At 38.9% G+C, this 19,840-nt stretch overlaps 1 long non-coding RNA gene across 1 annotated transcript in view; it reads right to left on the bottom strand.

Annotated features, from left to right (window-relative positions):
• Positions 1 to 19,840, bottom strand: part of LOC132539406 (uncharacterized) — a 283,959-nt gene that overhangs the window by 164,585 nt on the left and 99,534 nt on the right. The window lies entirely within an intron of this gene.

Raw genomic sequence — 19,840 nt, 5'->3', positions numbered from 1 at the left:
TATTGCTAGAGCCTCCTTCTTCCATTTAATATTTTGGGCCCCTTTATCAAAGATTCTATGTCCATAGGTGTGGGGGGTTAGTTCTGGCTTTCTATTCTGTTCCACTGGTCTCTGTGCCTATTTTTGTTCCAGTACCAGGCTGTTTTGATGATAATGGCCTTATAATATAGTTTGAGATCTGGTAGTGTGATGCCTCCATTTCTGTTCCTTTTCCTCATAATTTTCTGTGAAATTACTGTGGTTTTTGTTTTATTCTCTTAAAAAAGCTGGGTAGAACTTTGATGGGTATCATGTTAAATTTGTATATGGCTCTGCTGAGAATATTCATTTTGATTATATTAATACTTCCAATCCATGATCATGGGATGTCATTCCATTTCTTGGTATCATTTTCTATTTCCTTTAGTAGTGACTCATAGTTTTCAGTATACAAGTCTTTCACTTCTTTGATCGGCTTTATTCCTAGGTATTTTATTGACTTTGCTGCAACAGTGAATGGAAGTGATTTCTGGATATCCTTGTCTTCAGATTTAGTGTTTTCCTAAAGAAATACCACTGATTTTTATCCATTGATTTTGTAGCCTGACACCTTGCTATATTGTCTAATAACTTCTGCTGGATTCTTTAGTTTTATCTGTGTATGCAGTCATATCATCTGCAAATAGTGAGAGCTTGACTTTTTCCCTTCCGATCTGTATTCCTTTGGTTTTTTTGTTTTTTTTTTTCTTGCCTGATTGCTATGGCAAGAACTTCCAATACTATGTTGAAGAGTAATGGTGATAATGGAAAGCCCTGTCTATTCCCCAATCTGAGGGGGAATGCTTTCGGCTTCTGGCCATTGAGTATGATGTTGGCTGTAGGTTTGCTATATATGGACTCCACTATCTTGAGGAATTTTCCATCTATTCCCTTTTTTTGTAGTGTTTTGAGCATGAGTGGGTATTGGATTTTGTCAAAGGTTTCTCTGCATCTATTGAGGTATTCATGGGTTTTTTTGGTTTTACTTTTATTGATGTGGTGATTGACATTGATTGATTTATGTATGTTGAACCGGCCTTGCATTCCTGGGATAAATCCCACTTGGTTGTGATGAGCAATCTTCTTGATATACTGCTGTATCCATTTGGCCAGGATATTTTACATCTATGTTCATCAGAGTTAGTGGACTGTAGTTTTCCTTTTTTGTTCTGTATCTATCTGCTTTTGGTATCAGAGTGATGTTGGCTCCAAAGAAGGTGGAAGGGAGTGTTCCTGTTTCTTCAATCTTGTGGAACAGCTTTAGAAGTATAGGTATTAACTGTTTCCTGAAAGTTTTGTAGAATTTGTTTGTAAAGCCATCTGGCCCAGGACTTTTGTTATTGGGAAGATTCTTAATAACTTTTTCTATTTTTTTGTCCATGATTTAGGTTTTTTTAGTTCTTCTTGATTCAGTTGGAAGGGCATATGTTTCTAGAAATTCTTCCATTTTTTCCATATTCTCTACCTTGGTGACATATATTTCTTTGTAGAAATTTCGCACAATTTTATGCATTTCTGTGGTGTCAATTGTGATATTTTTTCTATCATTTACAATTCTATTTATTTGAGACTTCTCCTTTCCTTTTTTTTTAAGTGAGTCTGGCTAGGGGTTTGTTAATCTTATTTAATTTTTTAAAGAGCCAACATTTGGCTTCATTGATCTTTTGTATGGTTCTCTTATTTTTCAATGTTGTTTATTTCTGTTCTAATTTTAGTGATTTCTATCCTTCTGGTTGTGTTAGGGTTCCTTTGTTCCTCTTCCTCTAAGTCCTTAAGGCATGCAGTAAGATCATTTATCTGAGCTTTTCTTTTCCTCTAATGTGTGATTGTATGGATATGAGTTTCCCTGTAAAGCAGTTTGACTGCTTTAGCTATGTCCCAAATATTTCGATAGCTTGTGTCTTCATTTTCATTTGTTCCCAGGAACATTTGAATTTCTTGCTTTAGTGTCTGTTTGACCCATCGGTTCTTAAGCAGCATGTTGTTGAGTTTCCAAATTTTGTGACTTTTAGTAATTTTCTGTTTGTTGTTGAATGTTAGCTATACTCCTGTAGTCTGAAAAGATACTTGGGATGATTTCAATGCTCATGAATTTGTTGATATTATCTTTGTGGCCTAACATGTGGTCTATCTTTTAAAATGTGCTATGTGGATATGAAAAGAATGTTTATTCTAGTTTTTTGGGGGAAGAATTCTGAAAATGTCCAGAAGATTGAGTCTGTACATCTCTTCATTTAACTATCTTGTTTCTTTGTTGATTCTCTGCTTTGTTGATCTGTGTAAGTGTGAGAGTGGGGTGTTGAAGTCTCCCATTATTATTGTATTACCCTTGATGTATCTGTGTAGTTCTTTCAGTAGGTGTTTGATGTATTTAGATGGTCTCTCATTGGGTGCATAGATGTTAATAATTGTTAAATCTTCTTAGTTGATTGGTCCTCTAATCATTATGTAATGGCTTTGCCTATCTTTTATTACTTTATTTAATTTAAAGTCAGTGGTGTCAGAGATGATAATGGCTGTTCCTGCTTTTTTTATGGTTCATTAGCTTATAGGATAGTTTTCTATGCTTTCACTTTAAGTCTGTGTTTGTCTTGTTGGGTCAGGTAGGATTCATGCACGCAGCATATGGTTGGGTTATGTTTTCTTATCCATCCTCCCACTTTGTGCCTTTTAATGGATGAGTTTAAGCCATTTGACATTTATTGACATTGACATTTATTGATATTATGGATTTAATGTATTGTAGAGGCATTATTCAATAATTTTTTATTTTCTCTGATATACGGCAAGTAGTATGGTGATGTTTTTGTTTATAAGAGGTCTTTTAGAACCTTTTTCATGGCAGGCTTGGTGATAGTTGCTTCCTTTAACTGTTGTCTGTCTAAGAAGGTTTTGATCCCTCCATCTAGTTTGAATGAAAGTCTAGCAGGATATATTATCCTTGATTGAACCCCTTTTTCATTCAGGGCTCAATAGATATCTTGCCATTCTGGCTTTTAGAGTTTGAGTGGACTGCTGACAATCTTATGGGTTTTCCCCTGTATGTAACTTTATTTGTTGTTGTTTTTCTCTTGCAGCCTTTAGGATCCTTTTTTTATCCTTACTTCTTATCATTGTAACTATTATGTATCTTAGGGTCTTCAGGTCTGGGTTGATTCTGTTTGAGACCCTCTGGGCCTCTTGAATCTTAATGTCCTTTCTGTTGTTTAGGTCTGGGAAGTTCTCTTCTATTATTTCCTCTGGAATGTTTACTTCCCCTTCTTCTCTTTCTTCCTCTGGCAGGCCAATTATACAAATGTTACTTCTTTCGAGATCATCCCATATGTCTCTGTTGTTGTTTTCAGTGTCTCTCAATCTCTTTCTGAGCTTTTTGTACCTCTTTTTTTAGTTTTCTCTAGCTTATCCTCTGTCTGGCTAATTCTGTTTTCTGCTTCTGTTAGCCTGCTTTCTCTTTCTTCAGCTTCTTTCTTCAGTTCAGTTATAGTATTAGCTTGTTCTGCTACTTGGCCTTTTAGCTCAACTATTTCAGATTTCAGTTCTCTAATTACCTTGAGGTAGCTAGTATTTTCCTTGAGGGTTTCATTTGATGTTTTCCTAATTCTGCTAGCTCTTTCCTCCACAGTTGTCTTCATTTCTGTGATTATTAGGTTTATTATTGCTTGCATCCCTTTTTTATCTATGGTTACTTCTGACTGATTTGGAGTTTCTTCTGGGATCCTGTCCTGATTCATTGTGGTAGCAGTTTTATTTGCTCTTGATTTAACCATTTTTTTATTGACGTGGTTTTTATTTTTCTGTTCTGTCGTTCTTCAGTTATTTTGTTTTGAATACAAGCCACGCTATACTAAATTCACAAATGCAGTCACAAACCTCAGAAATTATAACAATAGCAACTGAAGCAAGGATTGATTCAGTTCAACCAACACCAGTTAGCCAAACAGCATCACCAGTCTAAGAAAAAAATAGCAACCAAAACCAAAAGAAAAAGAAAGAGAAAGGAAAAAAGAGACAGCAAGAATAGACAATTATGTAAATCTACTGTCCACTATAAATTCTTAGGCTAGCAAGAGAAGAAAGGGAAGTTGAAAAGAGAGACATTCACACACACATAGAGTTCACTCCGAGTCAGAGTTCTTCCACAAAATAATGCCCAATCAAGTATCAGTTAATTCAGAAAGCAACAGAAGGAAGAAAAGAAAGAGAGAGAGAGAGAGAGAGAGAGGGAGAGAGAGAGAGAAGAGCAGTGAAAGGAAAGAGTTTTTTTCTTTTCTTTATTTAGCTAGGAGAAGAGAAAAAGGAAAGTGGATGGAAGAGGGAGAGAGAAAAAAGTTCCTCTCACAATTGATAGGACATCCAGTTACCTATCAATGGAAAAAAACAAAAACAGTTAATTTTAGTCAGCCTGTAGAAGGTGGAGGGAAAAGGGACACATGTATATAATAATAGTAATAATAATAAAATATAGTATAGTAAAGAATCCTAACAATCAGTCTACTCCAGATTGATTGCATGTAGCCTGAGCAAAGACAACCAATTATAAGAAGTATCCAAAAAAAAAAAAAAAAAAAAAACTCCAGGTAGACTTTCCCAGACAGGGCTGAGGCTCTTATTGGTCATGTATTTTGTCACTCAAACAGAGCTCCAGCCACTTAAAAAAAGAGAGAAGGAAATCAAAAAGAAAAAGGCTTGGTATCACACCCCTGCTGAGCCAGGAATCTTGGCAAAAAAAATCACTCAGCAGGAAGCCCGGTAGGAGCAGCTGCCTAGCCCCTGGAGGATATTTCTGGAGTGGGAAGGAGGGTTGAGTTAAGAAATAATCAAGCCAAGATTTTCCTTTTGGTCTCTGTTTGCCAACCCAAGAGTGGGTTATAGGACTCTTTTTTGGTATCACCCTGACCACGCCTTGTTCACCTTCCTACAGATGGCCCAGTTTCCTATCCTATCCAGAGTATCCCAGGTTGTAAGCTGCTTCTGTTTGGAACTCATTCCAGCTGTTGTTTCCATCTTGGCTCCTCCCCCAAACATTTAAAAAAAATTTTTGGAGGGCAGGGAGATACTTTATTTTATGTTAATGGGTTACAGGCCAATTCCTACCAGGCCTGCACACACTTGTCCCTCAGCACACAGCTTTTATCAGTTTCAAACTGGGCACAACACAAGCTGATTGGTTAAAAACAATGTCCATCAAGGTGCTGACAATAAAGGTGAGAGCAGGTTGGCTACCATCAGAGACAGACACTCAGATGCTGGAATGTAGACATGGGTGTCTACCAGAAGCCTACAGATTTTTTTCATTTCATCCCCTCTTCCTCCTGTACCCAGGAAATATTTCCTGATGTATTGGATTGCCTCCGTTTACATTCTCTCTGTAACTTAACTATTTCTAGGCACTCAGTTATAAACTTTACTAAAATGTTGATACACTCTCATGAGCAGAGAGAAACCATACCCATAGCACCAGTTTATAAACTTCTAAGCCTTGCCTCTGTTTTGTTCCTAAGCCACACCCACATCTGTTACTACTTTTTATGTAAAACTTCTTTCTCTAATAACATGGGAAGCCCCTGTATCCGGGAAGCAAGTACTCTAGCATGTCATAGTACTGCCCATGTTCCCCACATTCTGCCTGTTTATTCCCTAGCCTCAGTGTTTCTCCATTTAGGAATATGGGCCAGAATTCTTTTGGGATGTTGAAGGATGGAGTTTCACACTTCTGTAACTGTTTCCTGCTGACATGTGGGCAGTTGCCTGGTCAATCCATACTCCTAGACACACTTGTACTGTCCCTAGCATTTGCTACTGGGGCAGAGATCCAGAGAGATGAGGTTTATAGACACTTCACCATGTAGTCATCTGTTCAGGGTAGTCAAAATCAGGTCATGGCAGCATCTGGAACTTGATGTCTGGAAGGTGGGAAGGCATTATAAATGGAGGGCCAAAAAATAGTATTAGGATCAGTGAGAATAAGAATCTCAGGATGAGAGGTAGCTATGATATCTTTTTAGATAGAAACCATTTTAGGATACTAAGACTCTAATGATCTTTGAGCTATTGCCATAAAGGCAGGATTGAGAAATATCTGGGAGAATGGTACTAGAGTAGAGTGTAGGAATTGAGAACTGGATTAATGTAGAGAGTGGCTCTCATACTAAAATAAAAGACATGTTTACAATTAACTGTACCACATCAATCTGGGGCCTGTGTCTATTAATATTTACCAAGGAGCCTGTATGACCTCTGGGTCCCTGTCAATTTAGGCTCACTCTATGGTCACAGCTGGGGCCATGTCCATAACTTGCATGCCCATCTTTTCCTCAGGTGACAGAGGTGAATGACCCAGATTTCCTACAGAGAGTGGGGCAATCTTAATCAATGTTACTTACACTGAGGACAAAGTTCTGAGAGGCCCATGATAGGGCAGAGAAACATCCCTGAGGGAAGTGACGAGTGATGACAGACACTGAGTAGATCTGGGCCCATTATCTATGACTAAGACTAGAACTCCACGTGAAGTGGCCTGTCACTGGCCAAAACAGCCAAACTAGGGAAGTCTGTCTCTTGCCAACATCCAGACCTGAATGGGGGAGAGACAGCACTATGGTTATTCTAATGAATTTCATGCCTAAGGCACTGAGCAGTGCTCTGGTTTCCCTCTTTACATATTTCTGCATTTAAAAATATCTAATTTGTTTCAAGACACTGTAAGAGGCTTATTCTTGATAAATTAAGTTGGCACATGTGTTTCTGATCCAGTAGAAGATTTAATAAAACTAAAGAGTTATTTTCAACATTTAAGCTATGAGGTTTATTCTAGCCCTTTAAGTTGCCAGATCAGAAATTTAAAGTGTAAAATCTAATACAGAGTTTTATATCCACCCTGACTTATTCATAGCCACTCCAAGGATGTTACATGACAGATAAAATGCAGATAAATAAAAGTGTAAGCAAGTAATTAAACTTGTGATAGCTCTATTATAATGACTACTTGACCAAGTAAGTCCTATGTTTTTCCTTTTCTCCTTTTTTTATTGTATTTTTAATTACATGACCAGGGTTTCATCTCTGTCTCCTTGACGATCATGAGGTCATGGGTGCCACCTTTGTTTTGACCCTCAACCATGTGCTTGGTCTCTGGGCACCATGTTTGTTTACAGTTACCATGATTACTGACCACCAGGTCTCAGATGCCATTTTGGTTTCAACCACGTGGTTCCTAGGCGCCAAGTTTGTCTCAAATAGATTCACCAGGACAGGTAAAATTACCAAGACCCTTCGCTGTTCAAACAGAGACTATTAAATCAGTTTCTACTTCATCAGTGGAATCAAATACTGACTATGCCTGTCAAGAGGTCAAGAGCAGCCTTAAGCCTATGTGTTGGTGGTAATTCTTAAGAAGAAACAAACATTTTAAAAGATATATCTTTATTTTTTTATTAGGAAGTTAATTATTATGAGATTATCTCATTCAATGACTGTATGGTTTTAATGGTGAATTCTACCAAACATTTTTTAATAGTGGTTTAATAATGATTAACAAGACTATAAGCTAGCAGGGGTACAATTCTATACAGTGCCTGCCACTAGTTCCCTGACCCATCCCCTCCATTGGAAACTTCCCTATTCTTTATCCCTCTGGGAATATGGACCAAAATTCTTTTAGGGGTGCAGAAGTTGGGAGTTCTGGCTTTTTTAGTTGCTTCTCCACTGGACATGGGCGTTGGCAGGTAGATCCATACTCCTAGCCTGTTTCTGTCTTTCCCTAGTGGGGCAGGGCTCTGGGGAGGTGAGTTTCCAGGACACACTGGTGAGGTCATCTGCCCAGGGAAGTCAGAATGGAATCATAGTAACATTTGTAGCTTGATGGATGAAAGGCAATAAGACATAAAATAAATAAACAATTTTTTATTGCCACCAGGATTATCACATTTTTCCTTTATTTTTTTCCAATTTGTTTTGTAGGACTGAGAAAAATTGATATGGAAGTAGAAGAAGAGAGACAGAGACAGAGACCTGTTGACCTACTTTACCACTTCTGAAGCAACCACCCCCTGAGGGGAGTGCTGAAATCCTGGTCCTTGCACATGATGATGTGTGTGCTCAACCAGGTGTGCCTCCAGGCAGCCCCTACAATTTTTTTTTTAAAATATTTTTAAAATAACTTTCCTTCACCTTAGGATGATTTTAAACTGACAGTACCCCCACTTGGGGGTGTCTTCAAGTGCAACACAGGACTGATAAAAGCTCTGAGAGTATGTTTGCTTTCCTATACACACCACCCAGGTACACAAGACCACCCCCATCCCAGAAGAAGCTTCAGTGTTGCGGTGTCTTCCTCTCTCTTCTTCTCTGTCTCTGTTTCTCTCTCTGTCTAAAGTCCACCCAGAGCACCAAAGCCCTGGTGATGACAAACAGAAGGCAACACCAGTGCAGTACAAATGAACACACATTCTTCCTCAAATAAGAAACAGGGCCCACATTTGTGCACATCATTCATTTTGTCTCTTCCAGGATTTACACAGAAAAGCTACACAAAGAACTGACTGAAAGAACAGCTGTTCCATGAGGAAGGAAGTTAAAAACTTAAAAGCCTTTAACATAAAATTAGGTTTGGGGATTATCAGAGGTCTTCAAATATTCATCCAAATTGGGTTTTCCTTATCACTGGTCATACAAGAAACTGTGCAGTGCTTGAGAATCTGTGGCCCAGCATGTGACAGGAAAACTCACAGAATGATCAATTGATGAGCTGGTGGGTTATGAATATGAATCCTTTCCATGGACCATGCATTACTCTTGATTTTGAGCTCTTTGGCAGAGCTGCGTGAGACTCAGAATTTGATGCCAAGACCAAGACAGGTGGGAACCTGTAAGTGGATGGGAAAGAATTACATGCTACTTGGTTTCTGGCTTTCTTAACTTGCTTTGGAAAATTTGAAAGCCTTACCCTACTTCCACCGTAGGTCAGATTTCATAGAATAGATCAGACTGGTGGTGGAGTATTCTTTAAGTCCCCTTCCCCATGCTTTGACTCTTCATATCTGAACTAGCTGCCATTGTAAAATATTAACTCTAGGACTAAACTTGAATGTCTCCATGGGTGGGTTTTTTTGTTTGTTTGTTTGTTTTTAATCTTGGGCTGATGGCTAAATTTACTTTCTCTCTCAATCGCTCTCTCTTGCCTCCAGGGTTATCTCTGGGGCTCAGTGCTTACATTATGAATCCACTGCTCCTGGAGGCCATTTTTTCCCCATTGTTGTTGCTGTTATTATTGTTGTTGCTAAGGACAGAGAGAAATTGAGAGAGGCAGAGAAGACAGAGAGGGAGATAGAAAGACACCTGTAGACCTGCCTGACTGCCTGTAAAATGACACGCCCGCCCCCCCCCCCCCCCCCGCAGGTGGGGAGCCAGGAGTTCTAACCAGGATCCTTGAGCTTCACACTATGTGTGCTTATCCCGGTGCACTACCACCCAGCCCCCACTTTATCTTATCTTATTTCAAGTTTGCTTATGATTTTGAAGTCTCACAGAGTTACACATAAAAGTACTTAAGGTGGACCAACATCTTTCTTCACTACCTGGGATCTGATTCTGACGTTTAGCATTTACTGAACAACAATCAACATTTCAGTCAACTAGCTCCTTTCCATTCTCACTCCCAGATCAGATTTATCAAAATTATCACCTAATGCTAGTGCTCAGAAGGTGTGATGGGAGGTGGTGGTGGTTAATATGTCAGAAGCCTGAACTTTCAGAAACATTTATGTAACTAACAAACTCCATAACCTGGAGCAACTCCTGGGTCCCAGGACTCTGCTGGTGATTCATTATATTTGTCAATTTGGCAGGACTATGATGCCCAGCTATGAGGTCATATGTTAATCTGGATGTATTGTTTGGTGTACTTTTTATAAAGCAGGTTGGCCTGTATGGTATACGTCAGCCTCACCTAAATAGTTTAAAAGAGCATGGAGGGGGGGAGAGGGAGAGAGGGAGAGGGAAAGGGAGAGGGAGAGGGAGAGGGAGAGGGAGAGGGAGAGGGAGAGGGAGAGGGAGAGGGAAATAGAAATGAAGTGGGAGAGAGAAGCTCTACTACATTGCTGGTGGTAATGCAAACTGGTGCAACCACTCTGGAGAACAGTATGGAGAATCCTTAAACAAATATAAATAGAAATGCCACATGACCCAACAATCCCACTACTAAGCATGTACCCAAAAGATATAACAACACTGACTCAGAGATATTTGCACCCTCCATGTTCATAGTGGCTTTATTCACAATAGCAAAAACTTGGAAACAAGGTGATAATCCTTTTATCTTGTTGAAAAACAAGATCAGAAGAGAAACACTAAGCAGAACTTGGACTGGACAACGCCCATGTTCAGCGAGGAAGCAATTACAGAAGCCAGACCTTCTACCTTCTGCAACCCTCAATGACCCTGGGTCCATGCTCCCAGAGGGATAGAGAATGGGAAAGCTATCGGGGGAGGGGGTGGGATATGGAGATTGGGCGGTGGGAATTGTGTGGAGTTGTACCCCTCCTACCCTATGGTTTTGTTAATTAATCCTTTCTTAAATAAAAAATAAATAAATAATAATAATAAAAAAAAAGAACTTGGACTGGAGTTGGTGTACTGCACCAAAGTAAAAGACTCTGGGGTTTGTGTATGTGTGTGTGGGGGGCGGGGATTGGGGGGTGTTTCAGGTCCTGGAACAGGATGACAGAGGACCCAGCGGGGATTGTATGGTTATATGGAAAACTGGGAAATGATGTGCATGTACAAACTATTGTATCATCTTCAGTGATACAAATCCAATTGCAAGGATGACTAAAACTATAATAAACTAATGGGACTACATCAAATTAAAAAGCTTCTGCTTAGCAAAAGAAACCATCACCCAAACAAAGAGACCCTTACAGATTGGGAGAAGATCTTTACATGTCATACATCAGACAAGAGACTTCTTCTAGCGTTTGCCCTTCTTCCATAGCCAGTCAACAGCGTCAGGTTGAGCCTGATGTAAAGTTTTGAGACCTCCTTTGAATCTGGAGAGGTGGCAGACTATGTGGGTCATAGTCTGTAGCCGCAGGGGCAGTTCGGCTGCAGTTCTGGCTCCCCAGCGGTGGAACATAGCGGCACACCGGCCATGGCCTGTTCGATAGCAATTGAGGAGGGCCCAATCATAACGTGCTAGGTCAAAGCCGGGTTGACGCTTGCAGGGGTCTGTGATGAGGTGTTTGTTCTTTACCTCAGCTGACTGCCAACTCTGTTTCCAAGAGACTGGAACAGAGAAGTTCAGTGTAGGCATAGGGGACCAGATTGGGTGACGAGACATCAAGCGTTGGACAGGGTGGGCGAAGATATCCGCGTATATTGGCAGGTCCGGTCGAGCGTAGACGTGGGAAATGAACTTAGATGATGCCGCATCCCGACGAATATCTGGCAGGGCGATGTTGCTAAGAACTGGCAGCCATGGAACTGGGGTGGAACGGATGGTTCCAGAAATTATCCTCATGGAGGAATATAATTTGGAATCGACCAAGTGGACATGGGGGCTACGGAACCATACTGGGGCACAGTATTCTGCAGTGGAATAGCATAATGTCAGAGATGATGATCGTAGTGTGGAAGCGCTCGCGCCCCACGAGGAGCTGGCCAGTCTTGCAATGATGTTATTCCTCGCGCCCACCTTTGCTGTAGTTTTTATGAGATGTTCGTGAAATGACAGGGTGCGATCGAGAGTAATGCCAAGATAGACTGGCTGGGCTTCATGCTGGATTCTTGTATCGTCAAGCTGCACATTAAGCTCACGCGAGGCCGAGGCATGAGACTAATAGCTAAAATATAGAGAGAGCTCACCAAACTCAGCAATAACAAAAAATGATCCCATACAAAAGTGGGGAGAGGAAATGAACACAGACCTCTTTTTTTTTTTTTTAGGGATTAATAGTTTACAGTCAACAGTAAAATACAGTAGTTTGTACATGTGTAACATTTCTCATTTTCCACATAACAATACAACCCTCACTAGGTCCTCCTCTGCCATCATGTTCTAGGACTTGTACCATCCCCCCCACCCGAGTTCTTTACTTTAGTGCAATACACCTACTCTACTCCAAGTTCCGCTCTGTGTTTTCCCTTCTGATCCTGTTTTTCAACTTCTGTCTATGAGTGAGATCAACCCATAGACAGAAGTTAAAAACTTCCTTCTGACACAGTCCTCTTTAATTGGTGACATTTACTCTAAGGGCCTCATCAGCCTAGAAGCCTTACAGTCTAAAATGGGTCCTCCTTCCTTCTCTTTTCAGTTATCAGACCTATAATCTAGCAGACCTCTATCACAGCCTATTTTCATTCTATTTCCCTTTTATTATACATACTACATATTGTGGACTTCAATCCCATCTTATAATTTTCTTACTAGAGGACCCATGATGATCCTTTTATGTGTGACTTATTTGATATATATACTTAAAAGTATATATATATGTCTTTGAGCCCCCAGCTCCCCACCTGTAGGAGAGTAGCTTTACAGGTGGTGAAGCAGTTCTGCAAGTGTCTTTCTCTCCCCCTCTCTGTCTTCCCTTCCTCTCTCCATTTTTCTCTGTCCTATCCAACAAGACATCAATAACTACAACAATAAAACAATAAGGGCAACAAAAGAGAATGAGTAAATAATTTTTTAAAAAAGAAAAAGTATATATGTCAGATGCATTCACAAGTAATCCTTTGACTTCTAAGTCCAGTCACACAGCAACAAGACTATTAAAATTCAGTTAACATAAATACTAAAAGTTTACAATTCATTAAAGCCTTTCTCATACTTAATATTGAAACTACTATCCCAAAGGCCAAACTCTTCAATCATCCCTCAGCCAAATTGTCACTAAAGGTCTAACATCACCTGAAATGCATCTCTGATAAGGACAGTCCAGGAGTCAGGAGATGGCTTTTTGTGAAAAATGGCCACTTGGCACATGGGTAATCACAGTGAAGGTACAATGAACTACCCCAAAGGTATAAGAATGAGGACCCAGCTCCACACATGTATATGTGTATGGTGCACTAAAGAAAAAAATTCCAATCAGATTGAGGAGGCAGCTCACCTGTATTATGTGTGTCTAAGACTCTGGATATATTCACTCCCCCAGCAGTACATTTTTAAAACTCCCAGAAGCACTTCACAAGCTATCAGTAGCTTACCCATTCACATAGTAGACATGCATTACAACCTAGGCTACGAAAAATGCCAGAAGTGGCATCCGTTAACAAGGCAAATTAATTCCGAATTTAGAAGCCAGCAAGTTGAGGGCTCCACAGATGGTTCCAATATGTTTTCCAGGTGTTTCTTCATAAACCCTAGACTCACCCTTGAAGATGCAAGGATTCTTGGGCACTCTGAACCAGGGAGATCTGGGCAGGACCAAATGCCCTCCCTGTTCGCATTCGCAAAGGCTCTCAGGCAGCATTTGTAATGCTAGTAATAATGAGGGAAGGCTTTGGGAAAGAATTGGAGAAACATGGGGCTGAGTTCAAGACTCGGTGTTCCCACTTATTGCTTTGGTGATTGAAATTAGTCCAAACAATGTTGAGCCCCAACTGTAAATTTAAAAAATCAGATTAGATGGATCCAAATTGCCTTATTATCCCAACCAAAACGACTAACACAAAGTGGTGAAGTAGTCAGTGCTGCTTCATTTGGCTAGACAAGGAGCCATAGCATATACTGAATGGTTTGGTTGCTTTCATTCTGTTGTTTTCCTGGAAATAGTCTTCTGCTCTGCCTTGCCCTGTTCCCCATCTGGTACCTATTCTCTGGGCTTTCCAAGGACTTTCATTTCCTTTACTTGAGTCTGGAATCTTTGCTAGTTCTAATTTCATCTTGGAAGAAGATAAAACTGGTCCAATATTTATGAACACAGAAAAGCTGAACATTCTCTAATCCATTTGTGTCTTGAAGATGTTGACACAGAAACATACAGAAACCCAAACCCTGATATGTAACAGTGAGCATGAGTGTTAATAACATGGATTTTAATTTGTACATTCATAAAATTGAATCTGCCACTTTTGTGTACGATTTAAAATTTTTTATCTGTAGGAATCAAAACATTCGTAATGCTAGGACTGCAGGATTAGCCATTTCAATAATACTTTTTTGGCTTATAATGCTTGTCAATGCTCTTAAAACAGTTATAGATGTTCTCTTGCTTTTATTTTAAATGTGAATTCCTTTTGACTTGTTCATCTGTTATTTAAGTCCCCTAGATTACCTCCAAACTCTATGGGTGAATTTGTAATGCTTGAAAATAGTAGTTAGCAGCACATACACAATAATCAAGTTAAAATGCTCACTATTAATGCATGCGATAGTGCAATATTTTAAGCACTTAACAGCACTTAAAGGATATTTGTCTCCATAGAACTCTAATTTTCCCTGGAGTTTTAATTCCATTTTCCAAGCATATTTACTTGCTGTTTTAAAAATGGCTAGAGAAAGCCTAGATAAATATGCAACCAGTAATTTAATGAGTCCCTTTAAGTTTATGATACAATTGGGAAAGAAAACAAACATTTAGAGTGTCTATATGTGTTACCTTGTGTTCCAGCCATTTTCATGTAAATACTCTCTTATTTGTGAAGACTTTTTCAATGCTGACTTTAAGTTCAACTTAAATAATGAGTATTTACTTTAACTCACTAAAACATTATCACTAATGTACAATTAAATGAAACCTCTTGGCTCACCGTAATAACTAAAAATGTGTTCTGCATTTTGACCTTTCTGATACTCCTTTTCTATCATGTTAATGTAAAATTAAAATTACATTTTACTGAGTTCCTCTTTGTTCAGCTTATTTTCTAGGCAATCTAAGACAGATATGCATTACATGTGCTATGTTCCTCACTGAGTATTGCAAAAATGGATTTCTTTTATATTTAATAGACACACAGACACAAAATAAGACATTTTAGGTTAGCTCTAATTCAAAGTTTGAATTTTAGTAAGTCCACAGCAAAAACAGTCACTAAAAATAATATAATTTGAATATCACTTATTTGTACCGCTATAGTACACTGAAATTGTCCAACACGTGTTATTATAAAATAGAAATTATTAAGGAGGTAAAACCTCTTTTATCCTTACTGGCAATGAATAACCACCAAGGAAAATATTAAAGAGATTTATCTATTTGTCTCATGAAAAAGAAAAAAAAAGACTCAGAGTGCCAGCGATTGAAACTGTCGCCTCACCTCATTCAACTAATCCTGTGTTCTATCACTGAACTACCATCTTGGTCTCAAGAAAAAAAAAAAATCTACCTTTAGAAAGGTAAAGAAAATTCTGCCCCTTCTAGAAGCAATTTGTCATAAGTATATAGTACAAGGGGGATATTCTTTAATTATCCATATATACAAAACTGTGGATAAAACAGAATAAATATGTTCAAATATAAAAAATATAAACAATAGCAATCCAGTGACATTTTTTATTGGTGGATTGAAACTTAACATTTAGGAGACTTGCCACACATTACTACAGTGCACTAAAGTGGAAATTTAATAAATGAGACTCAAGTGACTTAAAAAAGTCAAGTTATTAATAACGGTTATTGACATTTGGGAGGAAAGAACCATCAAATTAGTTTCTCGTTCGATTTTTATAACAGCCCAGTAAGTTCTGTCATTACCACCATTCCCTTATTATAGGTGTATTGATGTTAGAGGCCCACCAAGATAAGAAATGTTCTTAAGCGATTCTGAACTCCCAGTTGGCCCCACTTTCCAAGGACTTTAATAGGCACCACATGTGCAAAATCATTTACCTTTGCCCTATTTCACCTGTGTTCAACTCCTATAGGTTTAGGCAAAGGCAAGATTATAGATCAGTGCTTCTTCAAACTCAGCAACCACCTAGAGGACTAGTGAAAATACGGATGCTCAGAGCTGCACCAGGTCTGAGGAGCTGCATTATCAGTTCTCAGGGGATATTTCTGCTGCTGGACAAAGGGCACACTCCTTGGGTAATTCTGTTAGAGACTGCCGACTTTCCTTACAGCCTAATCATGGAAATATATATATTTTTTCACCTGCAGACCTGCTTCACCATTTGTGAAGTGAGCTCACTGCAGTGAGGAGCCGGGGGCTTGAACCTGCATAATTGTGTGGTCCTTATGGGCGCTTAATCTGGTGCACCACCTCCCGGCCCCCATGGAATAGACCGTTAAAGGCACAGTGAGAGAATCAAGAGGTTAACAATGATGACTTCAGTGCTAACAGGCCACTTGGCTTAAGTTTATATGGCGCTTTACTAGAAGGCACCACCCAGAGTCTACGACATACACAACTGTGTTGGTTCTTCTTTGAAAGTCTTAACAGAATTCATTAGTGAAGCTGTCTGGGCTTGGGCTCCCACTCTTGGAATATTTTTAAAGTTTTGATTCAATTTCTGTACTAATGATTGATTGGTCCACTTAAGCTACGTACTTCCTTTTGAGTTAAGCTTGGCTGGTAGAATGTTTCTAGGAATCCATTTAGGTTGTCCAGTTTATTTGTGTAGGCATGTTTGTAATATTCACAGTTAACTATTTGTATCTCCTCATCTTTAGTTATTTCATCTCTCTCATTCAGGATTATTTTGATCACAGCTCTCTCTTTCTCTCTGATTTTCTCTTTTGTGGGCCTATCAAGTAGCTCATATATTTCCTGTGTCCTTTTGAAGAACCAATTCATTTATCTTTTTGACTGTCTTTATGGTTTTTGTTTTATTAATTTCTGTTCTGATTGTTGACTATTTCCTTCCTCTTTCTAATTTTGAATCTCTTTCTGCTCCTTTTCTAGTTGGTTCAGTTCTGATGAGAGGACAGCTTTCACCACATGCCATAGGGTCTGCTAGTTGTCCTCATCATTTCATTTTCTTTCTTTTATTATTTATTTTTATTTTATTTCTTTATTGGGGAATTAATGTTTTACATTCAGCAGTAAATACAATAACTTGTACATGCATAACATTCCACAGTTTCCCATATAACAATAAAACCCCCACTAGGTCCTCTGTCTTTCTTGGATCTGTATTCTCCCCATCCACCCACCGCCACCCCAGGGTCTTTTACTTTTACACCAATTCCATTTCAGGTTCTACTTGTGTTTTTGTTTTTTTTTGTTTTTTTCTGATCATGTTTTTCAACTTCTGCCTGAGAGTGAGATCATCCCATATTCATCCTTCTGTTTCTGACTTATTTCACTTAACATGAATTTTTCAAGGTCCATCCAAGATTGGCTGAAAACGGTGAAGTCACCATTTTTTACAGATAAGTAGTATTCCATTGTGTATATATACCACAACTTGTTCAGCCACTCATCTCTTGTTGGACACCTGGGTTGCTTTCAGGTTTTGGCTATTACAAATTGTGCTGCCAAGAACATATGTGTGCACAGATCTTTTTGGATGGATGTGTTGAGTTCTGTAGGATATATCTCAGGAGAGGAATTACAGGATCATAGGGTAGGTCCATTTCTACCCTTCTGAGAGTTCTCCAGACTATTCTCCACAGAGGCTGGACCAACTTACATTCCTACCAGCAGTGTAGGAGGGTTCCTTTAACCCCACACCCTCTCCAGCATTTGCTGCTGTTACCTTTTCTGATGTATGACATTCTCATAGGAGTGAAGTAGTATCTCACTGTTGTCTTTATTTGCATTTCTCTGACAATCAGAGACTTCCAGCATTTTTTCATGTGTTACTCGGCCTTTTGGATCTCTTCTGTGGTGACTATTCTGTCCATGTCCTCCCCCCATTTTTGGATGGGGTTATTTGTTATCTTGTTGTTGAGTTTGGCAAGCTCTTTATATATTTTGGTTATTAGCCTCTTGTCTGATATATGGCATGTAAAGATCTTCTCCCATTCTGTGAGGGGTCTCTTGGTCTGGGTAGTGGTTTCTTTTGCTGTGAAGAAGCTTTTTAATTTGATGTAGTCCCATAGGTTGATGCTTGCCTTAGTCTTCTTTGTAATTGGATTCGTTTCATTGAAGATGTCTTTAAAATGTATGCGGAAAAGAGTTCTGCCAATATTGTCCTCTAAGTATCTGATAGTTTGTGGTCTAACATCCAAGTCCTTAATCCACTTGGAATTTACTTTTTTATTTGGTGAAATACAGTGGTTCAGTTTCATTCTTCTGCATGGTTCAACCATTGTTTCCAACACCATTTGTTGAAGAGACTCTGCTTTCCCCCTTTAATAGTTGGGCCCCTTTGTCAAAGATTAGATGTCCATAGATATGGGGGCTCACTTGTGGGCTCTCAATTCTATTCCACTAGTCAGTGTGTCTGTTCATGTTCCAGTATCAGGCAGTTTTGATGACAATGCCCCTATAATACAATCTGAGAGTGTGATGCCTCCAGTTCTGTTCCTTTTTCTCAAGATTGTTTTGGCAATTCTAGGTCTTTTCTAGTTCCAGATAAACATTTGTAGCATTTTTTCTATTCTCCTAAAAAATATATTTGGGATCTTGATGGGGATAGCATTAAATTTGTAGATGGCTCTGGGTAGTATATTCATTTTGATGATGTTAATTCTTCCAACCCATGAACATGGAATATCTTGCCACTTCTTTGAGTCTTTTTCAGTTTCCTTGAGGAGTGACTCATAATTTTCAGTATACAAGTCTTTCACTTCTTTGGTTAGCTTTATTCCTAGATATTTTATAGTTTTTGTTCCTATAGTAAAAGGAATTGATTTCTGGATTTCAATTTCTTCTCACTTAGTGTTTGCGTAGAGGAATGCCACTGACTTTTGAGTGTTAATTTTGTATCCTGACACCTTACTGTATTGCCTGATGATTTCCAAAAGCTTCTTGCTGGAATCCTTAGGTTTTTCTGTGTATACTGTCATGTAATCTGCAAATAGGGAGAGTTTGACTTCTTCTCTCCCAATCTGTATCCCTTTAATTCCTTGCTCCTGCCTAATTGCTATGGCAAGAACTTCCAACACTATGTTGAATAGTAATGGTGATAGTGGGCAGCCCTGTCTAGTACCTGATGTGAGGGGAAATGGTTCCAGTTTTTCTCCACTTAGTATGATGTTGGCTATAGGTTTGCTATATATAGACTCTACGATCTTCAGGAATTTTCCATCTATTCCCATTTTTTGTAGTGTTTTGATCATAAAGGGATGTTGTATTTTGTCAAAGGCTTTCTCTGCATCAATTGATATGACCATGTAGTTTTTGGTCTTTTGTTGATGTGGTGGATCACATTGATTGATTTATGTATATTAAACCAACCTTGCATGCCTGGGATAAACCCCACTTGGTCATGATGAACAATCTTTTTAATATACTGCTATATCCAGTTGGCTAGAATTTTATTCAGTATTTTAGCATCTATGTTCATCAGAGATATCGGTCTGTAGTTTTCTTTATGGGTTGTGTCCCTGTCTGCTTTTAGTATCAGAGTGATGTTGGCTTCATAGAAGCTGGCAGGGAGTATTCCAGTGTCTTCAATCTTCTGGAAGACTTTTAAAAGTAGTGGTATTAGTTCTTTGAAGGTTTTGTAGAATTCATTTGTAAAACCATCTGGTCCAGGACTTATATTTTTGGGAAGATTTTTGATAACTGTTTCAATTTCATTAGCTATTATGGGCCTGTTCATGTTATCCACTTCCTCTTTACTTACTTTTGGAAGTTGGTAGGTATCTAGGAAATCGTCCATTTCCTATAGGTTCTCTACCTTGGTGGCGTATAGTTGTTCATAGAAACCTCACATGATATGTTGAATTTCTGCGGTGTCTATTGTGATATCTCCTCTTTCATTTAGTTTCCG

Source organism: Erinaceus europaeus, chromosome 7, assembly GCF_950295315.1.
Source record: "Erinaceus europaeus chromosome 7, mEriEur2.1, whole genome shotgun sequence".
NCBI lineage: Eukaryota > Metazoa > Chordata > Mammalia > Eulipotyphla > Erinaceidae > Erinaceus > Erinaceus europaeus.
This window is presented reverse-complemented; position numbering and strand designations above follow the sequence as displayed.